Source organism: Anser anser (assembly GCF_964211835.1).
Source record: "Anser anser genome assembly, chromosome: 1".
Taxonomy (NCBI): Eukaryota; Metazoa; Chordata; class Aves; order Anseriformes; family Anatidae; genus Anser; species Anser anser.
Window position 1 is genome coordinate 196,834,752 of NC_139720.1, and position 11,284 is coordinate 196,846,035.

At 38.3% G+C, this 11,284-nt stretch overlaps 1 protein-coding gene across 1 annotated transcript in view; it reads right to left on the reverse strand.

The window, feature by feature from the left end:
* LOC310892852 (uncharacterized protein) overlaps window positions 1-2,496 on the reverse strand; it is a 228,173-nt gene extending 225,677 nt beyond the window's left edge. Inside the window, exon 1 of the mRNA XM_083821071.1 lies at window positions 2,468-2,496. The gene's annotated coding sequence lies outside the window, so the exon portion shown is untranslated. The remainder of the gene's footprint in view (window positions 1-2,467) is intronic.
* Between the last annotated feature and the right edge of the window lie 8,788 nt (window positions 2,497-11,284).

An 11,284-nucleotide genomic window follows, 5' to 3' on the forward strand; every position in this document is an offset into this window, starting at 1 on the left:
GGTGCACCGAATGAGCTCATCTATTATGTATTCTTTTTCCACAGAGGAGGCAACAAGACCTGCAATGCCAGAAGTTACAAAACATTTAAGGGTGTAAGAGTTGAAAGGAAAATACAAAATGGGGAATGTTTTGCACATTTACAGGGCAATTAGTTAATATTCTCAATAATAAAAGTGTAACAAGAATTTCCAAAGACTTGTGACTGAGTTTGTCATCTGTTCCAGGTCTACTAAGAATAGAACTCAAAAAATATTCTCTAATAGATTTAAAATATTTAGATTATTGGAGTTTGGACCACTATCCTTTTATGGATTAATTTTCTTTAACTGTCCAAATTCTTCACTGTGTCTTTATGAGTGGTTAAGGCTGGATGGCCATTGTGATTCCTAGTGGCCTTGAAATCAGTGAAGCTCAGCCCTTTCATCATGGATTTCACAGACAAGAAAAAGCTGTTTCCAGCCTTATCTATATTTTGGTCAGTGCTTGCAGTTCTATTCAATATGGCATTGCTAATATAACACCTTTCTCTGCAGCAGTTGTCCTTCACCTCATTTCAAACATTTCCAGTGCAGTGCTATGATAAGTGACCAATCTGAAATGGTTATAACTGCCACAATGAGACTGTTCAACTGGAACCCCTTGGAATTTAGTACTTCCAGCAAAACTTGACCATACTATATTAGCAAAGAAGGAGCCAATGTCATGGTCAAGGGATCAGGAGGCAGAGTCCCTGTCCTGTCTTGGGCTTTGATTTTGTCACATGACCATTTTCTGTCATGATGTTCTGTTGATAAAAGAGATGATAATCACTGCCTCAGAGAAAGACATTATAGAGTGAGACATATGCAAGCCACTACCTGAGGACCATGCAAACATTTAGTGTAGATTGCTAAGAAAACTTCCTTATAATGAAAAGGCAGCTGTCACGAGTTCTGTCCCATTTTCCAAGTCAACCTGGAATTGTATATAGGCATAAGGAAAAACAAGAGTATTAGCACCATAAAACATCTGGAGACATCTGAGAAAAGTGTCAGAGACAGAACCTAGAATGTTATTTCTTCTCTTAGCCAAGCGAGGTCTGGAGAGGCAATGTCTTTGGTTAGACTAACTTACATAGTCATAAAAAGGTGAAGAGATTTGATTTTGGGCACCAACAATGTTCACCAAATTTATAAAAAACAGTATGAAACTTCACAGCTGCCACATGGCTAAGAACGTTTGCTCTGAGTCAAAGCAGGTATCAGTCAATCAGGTAGGAAAGGGAGGCTAATACTTGCTCAAAAAATAACAGAAAGGCTGAGGAAGGGGAGTGGTAGTTATGTTCACTTCCAGGTAGTTATGGTCACTTCCATGAAAGGCTGATGATAAAAGTAGTCAATACTCTTGAAAGTTCTGTTTAATTGTGATGAAATAAGGTTATTTTCTGTAAAAAATATGATGTGCAAAATATTGTGTTTTATCTTGCTTACCTGAGAAGATCCTATATTTTAATTTTCTTACTGGCTTACTCACAGTTAGAAATCTACTATTTTGTAACCATCAATCTCAATGAACTATTACTACCATCATCACTATTGTCACCATGACACAGCACAAGATCATGTCTTCAGATATAGCTACACTCTTCCCCATTAGTGCAATTCAACAACATAAAAGTTGCTAACATCAGAGGATCTCTCTCAACCAAACAGCTTTAATATTAGGGGTCCGGTAAACAATTATAGATGCTATAGCAAAATGTCAGCACAAAGTAAGAGAACTCTTAATTATCAAGGAACAAGATCTGAAGAAGACAGAATAATATTGTATGTACATAGCTTTAGTCTGTGTCAAAACTGTAATGAAACTCTGGTATATAAGTAGGAAGCCAATGTCTATAGTGAAAAGCATTACCAAGCAGAAAAACTTCTGTAAATTTACTAGCTTATACTCTCCCATATTCGAAAGCAACTCCTACATTCAAATCAATTTCAATACCTTTTGAGCATTTTCCCATGAGTTCTCTACACCTAACTTTGCTCCTGAGTGGCATATTTTGGTTCCGCCAAAAGACTCACGCTTTGGGTTATAGATACTCGATGCCGATGCTACCTGATTCCTGATAGTGTTCTGCATCATTTACACTGGTTTAAGACAAGGAAAATGAGAAGTGTTCATCATGATAGAAAACAATATTTAGAGTCATCTCGCTTCCATTTTCCTTTATGCCTCCACGAGCTTAGTGAGACAAATAGGATGTAACTAAATGGTGTTATCAGGTCAAACAGACTAAATGTGATTATTCATAAAGCAGACAATTGTTCTGAGAAAATCTCATTGACATCTAAGCCTGGCAGCTTAACGTAATGAACATCACATATTGGAAGAAAGAAACATTAAAACACTGACAGAGAACAACTTTTCATGCAGAAATCATTGGAAAAGAAGAGGCAAATAAAACACAGATTTACTGCAAGCCCTACATACCTAAGGTATCACCTCTCTGAAGACAGCAGGCTCCAAGTCTGGATGCAGGGCAACCTGGATGAGCAGAAATGAGGCTGAACTGCCAGTCCTGGCCACTACTGTAGCAGGATGCAAATCACAGAATCATTGGAAGGCACCTTCGTAAACTGAAAGAGAAGAAAACAGAACCCTAAGCTTCACTGTAAGCCCATGCCTAGTTTAGCAGCTGTGAGGAATGGGATGGAGCATGACTTGTAAGTCTGCATTATAAGAGAATGAAGATCCCAGTCATGTCCACCATCTTTCTTTCATTCTCAGATATGAAAGTATCACTTGCCTGTGCAAAGCCACAGTTCTTGGTACCCAAACCCCTTCCACAGTCTGATAGAGTCCCTAAGCAGTAACATTTTAAGTGCGTTGACATTATAAATTGCAGTATCCTGAAATGGTTATACTGTTCATCATCCCCACAACCACTACTCTCCCATTTGTTGTCTTCCTTAATGTCTTCAGTCAAAACTGTTCTTGAGAAGTACCTGCTAGGCATGAGGTACTTTAGAAGATTTAGGTCCTTCTGTTCCCTTCCACACAATGTAAGCAGAGGGAATTAGATGGTCTTCTATGAACTGTTCATCTGTGTATTACCTGACATTATACTCTACTTTGCGACCAAAATACAATTATTTTAATCACAGTATTTTAAAGAATTCTATTTTTTTTTGAATTGCACATTTTTAAAGTGAGCTACTGTTCCCTAAGGTCAGGAAAAGAAAGCTTTGACAGCCAGAGACAGCTGCAACATAGCTGATATACTATGGTCATTATGAGTTTGTTTTAGCCATGCATTAAAACTCTGTTGATTTAAGTATTCATGTGTGTCTAATTCTGCTGCATTAGCCAGAGAGTTTTCAGGCATCTGTGTGCAATATCAATATAACTTTCTATTTACTTTCCATGTGAAAACATGGAAACAGTTTGTCAGTCTTGATTTTTTTTTCCCTGTAGTGTTCTGTTTTGCTTTTTGCCATGTGCACATTCCTACATCCCACTTTCCAATGCCACTTCATTTTGGCATGGCAATCACCTCAACTGTCATTCACAGAAAGTAAGAGACCCATAGGTACTAAAAATTTTCAATTTGCATCACATTGGAAGTTTTACAATTCCATTTTAATTTGAATCATATTTCTTGGATAGTGAGTAAAATTACATGTTAATTGGGGGGGGGGGGGGGGGGGGTTCCCATCTCCTGATAAGCCCATGCAACTCTGATAAAGTCAAAGCAGCTGCCTGAAATTTAAATCAGATGAAACATTGATCTTTACTTTTTCTTTTACAAAGAGATAAGAAGTGGGATATGACATGTAAGAACAGATTTCTTGCACAAACTGAAGGATTTTTTAACCTTTTAACTGTCCAGGCACTGAGTAAATCCTTCTTAACACATACAATGTACCTATGTATGAACAGTAACTGAAAATAGCAGCACTGGTACTGTGAAGTAAGTTAGAGGATTCACCACATCATCCAGACGTATCTTGAACTACTGCCAGTTGAGAAAAAAATGAACATTTCCACATATCTAAGATTTCATGCTAGATTTCATTATATTCCCCATGAAATCAGCGCAATTACTGGCTTTGATGGCTGCACAGTGGGCTTTTATATAGACAATAATTGCAACTCTGTAGTATGCAGCATAGACATATGTCTGTCAGATGCCAGGTGGCTGAATGACACCTGTTGGTATCCAAATAAGTACAATATATTTAACACAGCATATCAATGAGTCACTGACCTTTAGCAAGGCAAAGAAATTTAGTCAGGGAATTAAGGAAAAACATCACAAAAAAATGTTATATTTTCTGATTAAAGTAAATGTGAAAATATGAAAAAGAGGAGGTAAAAAAAAAAAGTAAACATTCTAATCATCACTAACTTTCTTAGAATTAGGATTTTTTTGCTTAGGAGGAATTGAAGGGAAACAAAAAATCTCATGAGATATTAAAAGGCTACAGAGGAATTCCCTGAGGTGGATTTTAGACCTCCACAGAGAGCTGAGACAGAAGTGAAAGGACAGAAAAAGTACATGTGGCACTTGGTGCTTCCATCAACACATTAGCTACAGAGGGTGTTGCTAAAGATTCTATAGCTGTACAGACCCATATAGCTAAAGTAACATATTTCTAAATATGGTTAAATATTACTAAATATATGCTAAATATAGACTTTGAGGAGGCAAACATGAGGCTAAAGGTCCTCTCTTACACGGCTTATGGTGTTTATTTTGATAACATTTTTAATTGACTTTGACTTCTTATTGTCTGGCACTTCCATGCCTCAAGTGATTTTTTCTGCAAATGGATTAACAAAAAGCTGCAGTTTGTGAAAGAATAGTTTTAAATAGTTTCAAATCAAAGTATGCCCTCCCAAGAATACCTAATAAAAAGAAGTCTCTTAAAAGTTACTGTAGGAAGTAGTTTCCCTTGTTCAAGTGAAAGTCACATAAGCAAAGCTGTGAGTGAATGCGACTGCACGTAGCTCAGTGCTGTCAGCACAGTAACATAAAAAGGACTGTTTTCTACATGCCATTTGGAAAGGGAATTATAGCTTCTGCTTTCATATTCTCTCAAGAACTGCTGCACCAGAAGATAAAACCTCAGAAGGTCAGGCTGGTCCCCACAACAGATCTCCAGCCCTTGATTAAATAAAGGCCTTTAATGAATCAGGGTGAAATTTCAAAAAAAAAAAACATGGGTCTTCTGTTCATTTCTTAAGAACCTTGGCCATGTTCTGGCTGCTTGATTACCTTCATTCAAGACTGTACAAATATATATATGCAATCTGGTAACGTGTTACACTGCATTTACCTTTTATATTGTTCTCTGGCAGGTTCTCAGTCTACAGCCTACTTCCAAACTATTAGGTCAATGTTTAAATCATGGGATAACTGTATTTTTTATTTTTTTTTAAGATTGTAAGTTATAGCCTTTAAATATAAGATATATTGTATTATGTAGATCTATTTGGTGTGGCCAGCAGAAATTTTATGCATCCATCCGCAAGAGCTGGAAATTGATTTTCTGCTTGAACTCCCAAGGTTGCTCAGTAATTGTAAACTATTGTAGAAAGATAATTTCCATTATATTTCCAAGGATCTCAGTAAAGAATAAAATTAGTTTTGACATCTTTTTCCCTCCCTTCTCCACTTTCCCAAAGAATGCTGTGAATTTTCTCTTGCATTAAAAAAAAAAAAGTGCATAATAAGCACACTAATTTATATTTTTGTTTATACACACATATATGCAGCTGTATGTGTAAGTGTAGAAACGAATGAGTCCAAAAGATATGGTTTACCTGTTAAACTTAAATGACTTACATATGGATAACAGACGTGGTCACTCAATTGTATCCGAAACTTGGCTCAGTGTTTGGCATTTCCAATACTTAGGTGACGTTGTTAACTGTGTCAATGTACATCTTCTTCCAGTTCTCTTATCTTTTTATAAATTTGCTACATTCAAAATTGGACTAACTTTTTTAACAATCAAGCTGTTTCTTCAGATGAGTAAAGCAGCAGAAACTGACATTCCAAATGTACTGTTAAAATATTTCAAAGGCACAGGGAGAGCATGGTAAGTGAAGCCAAGCCATTGTCTTTCAGGACAGAGAGGCTGCACAGATATCAATGCCAACCCTGAATGAAGAACTATAAGCAAACAAGTCAGTGCATCACTGTCCTCTGTGTAATGCTTTTCACTTGCATTAATCCATCTGGACATAGCTTTTGCTGCTTTGGCTGGACTCGTTTCAGCTACCTGGACCAGTTTAGTCTGATGATTAAGCATTTCTAGCCTATGCAGTAATGTGCAATATAGTCCATCTTCAAAAGTAGCAGATAGGATGAAAACAAAAAGAAGTTATGGGATTAATTTATTTAGGTGATTTGTAAAAGCTCAACACAATTAAATGACTATATAATTTGTTCAGCACATATTTGAAATGCAACCATGGTTTTATTCTTTAACTTCAAGGAAAAATGTTATTTATATCCAGAGAAATCTGAAATTACTTTTGTGTTGAAATTATGAGCCTATTACTAAAAAAAATGGAAAAGATCATCAGTAAACAGACTACACCCTGTAATGATCATTTTGTCACTTAGAGGACTCAAATCTCCAGTCTAAACCTTTTCCCTCCCTTTCTCCCATTTTATATAATTATTCAGTCAAGACAATTTCCCTTAAAGTCTAAAATCCAACTTGATTTTTCATTTGCAAGAGTAAAACAAATCAATTTCCATGCTGAAGAAAATTAGCTTCATAATATAGGTTCACAGCTAATAAAGGTTTCTATTTAAGAAATAGTTTTATAGTAATCATTACTTCATTTTTTTTCCTCCTGTTTTTAATAAAATTTTGTTATTGCTATTAAATGATTTAAAATACTCTTCTTCATATGGACCTCTATATTTGAAGTCTTCACTGCAAGCGATAGGAAATCATTCAATAAGTACCTACTGCCAAAGTCCCAGTCAGTTCAATGTCAATCAATACAATAACTTGCAAGAGTCTGTCCATCTATCTATCTATCTATCCATCTATCTATCTACCTATCTATCTATAATCTCTACCTATTAATTTCAGTTTATAGCAGTGCTCAGTAGGATTGCAATAGTTAAGTCTGTATTATAGTTTCCTTTTTAAATCCCAGTCTTAAAGAGATGAGACCTCAAATACAAAAATTCCCTCCAGGCTGGTTTGACGTATGGTTTCTGACAATATCGCAAGTGCAGCATGGTGGAAGGAAGAACAGTTAAAATAACTTTCAGTCTGAATCCTGTACAAACCTAATACCACCTAGGAATCCAAGTCCCTGTTGGTAATGACTAAAGTAATTAGTCTTGTACTGTTTGCATTGCAGTGGATGTCCCTGCAGGAGTCTCAGGCCTAGGCCAGGATTTCACAGCAGTGTGGTGGTTTTACCCTGCTGGGCAGTTGAACTCCACCACACCACTCTCTCACTCCCCCTCCTCAGAGGAAGAGGGGGAGAAAATGCAATGGAAAGGGCTCAAGGGTTAAGATAAGGATGGGGAGATCACTCAACAATTACCATCACAGGCAAAATAGAGTCAACATAGCAAGATTAATATAATTTATTGCCTACTGCTAACAGATTAGAGCAGTGAGAACTAAAAGCAAACTAAAACCACCTTCCCCCACCCACCCTCTCCCACCTCCTCCCCTGAGTAGCACGGGGGAACGCGCAATGGGGGCTGTGGTCAGTCCATGGCGCTTCATCTCCACCGCTCCTTCACGGTCCCTCTCTGCCCTTGCTCCCCGTGGGGTCCCTCCCACAGGATGCCATCCTTCCCGAACTGAGCCTGCAGGGGCTGCCCACAGGCTGCAGCTCTTACAGAACTGCTCCCACACGGCTCCGTACCACGGGGTCCATCCCTCAGGAGCAAACTGCTCCAGCACGGGTCCCCCACGGGCGGCAGCTTCCCCCAGACCCCCTGCTCCTGCGTGGGCTCCTCTCCACGGACCCAGTACTAGTGGGAAAAATGTGCAAACCCAGGAAGAAGACTTCCTTCTTTCTGGGCTTTGCAGCTCAGTCCCTTGGAAATTCCCCCATAAAGAACTGAAAACTTCTCTGCAAAAACATCCAAACCCCATTTGCAGTGAGGGCAAGGAGGGAGATGAGAGAGAGGAGACAGTAGTGAGATGAACAGCTCAGCACAGAAAAAAAATAGAAGAAAGTGAGTATGCTTATGCTGTAGCTGTATCTTGGTAGGACTGACTCTCAAAAGTATGCAGGTGCCCACGCACACAAGCTAGCATGCAAGTAGATGTTCACAGCTCATAGCTGTTTGATACTCACATAACAGCGCCCTCACCACCAGCAGGCACTGAGGGTCAGGCACAGGACAATTCCCTGTTCACTCTGACTTGGGGAGGAGGTAGAGATAGCCATGACCCCAGCACCACTGCTGGGACAGCCCCTCCCTTCTCACACACAACATTCTTTGCCCAAAGCCTGTAAAGATCTCAGTTTCTCAAGACGGCAAGGTACCTTCCTTTGTGTAAATCTTGCATGTTCAAATTCCTCCACATGGGTGGTATTTGTAACCATCTGCCTCTCTATTGCATCAAACAAGCTGTCTTCATTTTCCAGATGCTCCAAGACTGTTTCTCACTAGATTTTTGGAACAGCACTTTTGTGCCTTCTCCATGACTGGCATTCTTTTAAGGAAGGAGATTCCTATGATCATCAAAGCTACTTCCTTATTCTTAAAAGCCATTTCCTTATTCTTCAGAGTTTCAAAGTCATGCCTGAAAACATTTGACCCTGGCTAGGTACCTCCTTCATCTATCAAAGCAACATTTCACTGCTTTTTTGCACTCTTCCAATTTGATATTGCATCACAATATTACAAGATGGAGCTCTTTGGATCAGGAGCCCTCTTCTGAGGCTGAAAAGCAGTTGGGATCTGGAGCCATCAGTAGGTGCTTAGGTAATAGCACTAAAATAATCATACTATCTTCCAGGCAGAAGCATTGTGGAGGAGTTTCTAAGGCTTCTAACTGATAGTGTGAGGTGCTCTGAGCCATAACAAGGACAGAAACGTCACTTAAAAATTACCTAAACTGCCGGTCCTACTCTGAGTGAACATGCACTTTGCTCCGTGTATCTCACTGACTTCAGCTTGGCCAGAATATATGACCTAATCTGTGTAGTTAATGCATTAGGAATAGAAGCCTGTTCTAGCGAGATGAAATTATAGGAGGTTGAAATGCAATAGATAAATCATCAGTAATTACAACTTCATATCTCATTTACCCTAGAATAACTAATGACTCCTCAGTCTTATGTAGTCTAACAAGTCTTCAGGTTGACTCCTTATGAACTCTGGCTTTTGCTTCCAGCTCAGTTATTAACTTGATCTTTTGTATTGCATTTGTTGTACCTGGAACATCACCAAAAAATAGTTATTGTTTCTGTAATAATAATATTGTAGTCATCAGCATTTACTTATTACATCACCTCAAAATCTCCTTGAAGTTCTGTGTTTTCACTGCATTCGAAGAATAGCATGAGATCACTGCTTGCCCCAGACAAGATTCAAGTCAAGTGTCGGAAAGAAAACACCAGTCGTAGCAGGACAAAGTAAACAAGCAAAAGTTAGGAGCAGCTCCCTTACCAACAACACGTTTTATGAAGTTGACAAAGCTGCACAGACGCCGATCAGATTGGAAACAAAATAATGTTCCATTCAATATTTTATCCCCAAACATATTTTTTTTTGACACCAAGTGAAATAATTTTCCTTCTTCTCCAAAAAGTCTTTCACTTGACAACCAGTAGGTAAACTAGATAAATTTGCAATACATTTATTTTCCATATTTAGCCATACAAAAATTAATGTTGTTGTAGCTATGAGATGTAATTCCCCACAACATAATTCTATGATGTTCTCCACATATCAAAAAACAGTTTGAAACCACATGGGTCTGATTGCCATTTGCACAAATGCCACTAATCGCCGCTTTGGCAGTATAAAGGAGCTTTGAAGTGGGTATAAATTCTTATTCTGCATTCTTATTAAGGCTCCTTTCATCTGTCAGAAAGGTCTAAAAAAAGGCAATGGCCGTGTCTTTACAAATTTCTTATGTCACTATAAAACACACTCAAACTCACATTAACTATTTATCTCAGTGTAAAATTCAGAGCACTTACAACTCAAGAAATTGCATAAAAGTAACTGTGCCTTGCTTCCTCCAACATTTTACACCAGAGTAGATGTGTACAAAAAATAAAAATAAATAAAAAATAAATAAAAAAGTGAAAATCTGTTAAAAATGACACTTTGGTTTTCACATAAGGACAAAAAATCTTCAATCATATGGATTTTATTACATTTCAATAGGGTTTCAAGTTGTTATCCATGGGTCTGGCAGTAATGTTTGCTTCACTATACAGTGGCAGGCTTTTTAATAGTAAAGTATTCATGTAATTCATCCTCATTTTAATTCTACTGACCCCCTTCACAAAAGCAGATACATGCCTTAAAGAGGAACATATGATTAAATTTTTCTGCAGCAGTCCATTATCAGAATCATAGAATCACAGAATCATAGAAGGGTTTGGGTTGGAAGGGGCATTACTGATCACCTAGTTCCAATGCCCCTGCTATGGGCAGGGATGCCACCCACTGGATCAGATTGCTCAACCCCCATCCAACCTGTCCAACCCAAGGACAAATAGGTGCTCTTGCAAGAATCACAGGGCTGAGTCTGCTGTGACTCCTCTTTTCTGTCCTCATGATGTCCTCTCCCTTGCCTGTGTTGTCTTCTAACCACCCTGGAAATTCTCCAGGACACAAAGATCAGTGGTGCTTCCAAATGTCCTTTACTACCCAGAGGAAACTTTGCTGGTTGCACCATAGATCCCTACCACTATTCAGTCACAGCTGAGACACGACTGAAAGAAGAGAAGAAAAAAAGCGAGAGGAGGGGATAATGTCATTTAATTGGTCCTAAAATTCAGCATTAAAACTGGGTCAGAAAAGAAAATATGCAATGTGCTCAGTGGCCTCGGACTCTACCAGAATCCCATCTACTCAGAATGGTTTGAATTTCCTAGCATCACTTATTAAATATATAGAATAAAATCACTTGATCAAAAATTGAACATAAAAAAGGAAAAAAGAAAAAAGAAAAAGAAAAGAAAAAAAAACCAAACAAACAGAAAGAAGCTAGAGTTAAACCTGAGCAGCATTCACATTTGAGTGAATCCATGAATCCTGATGGATGTTTCCAGTGGATAAGCTAGTCCATG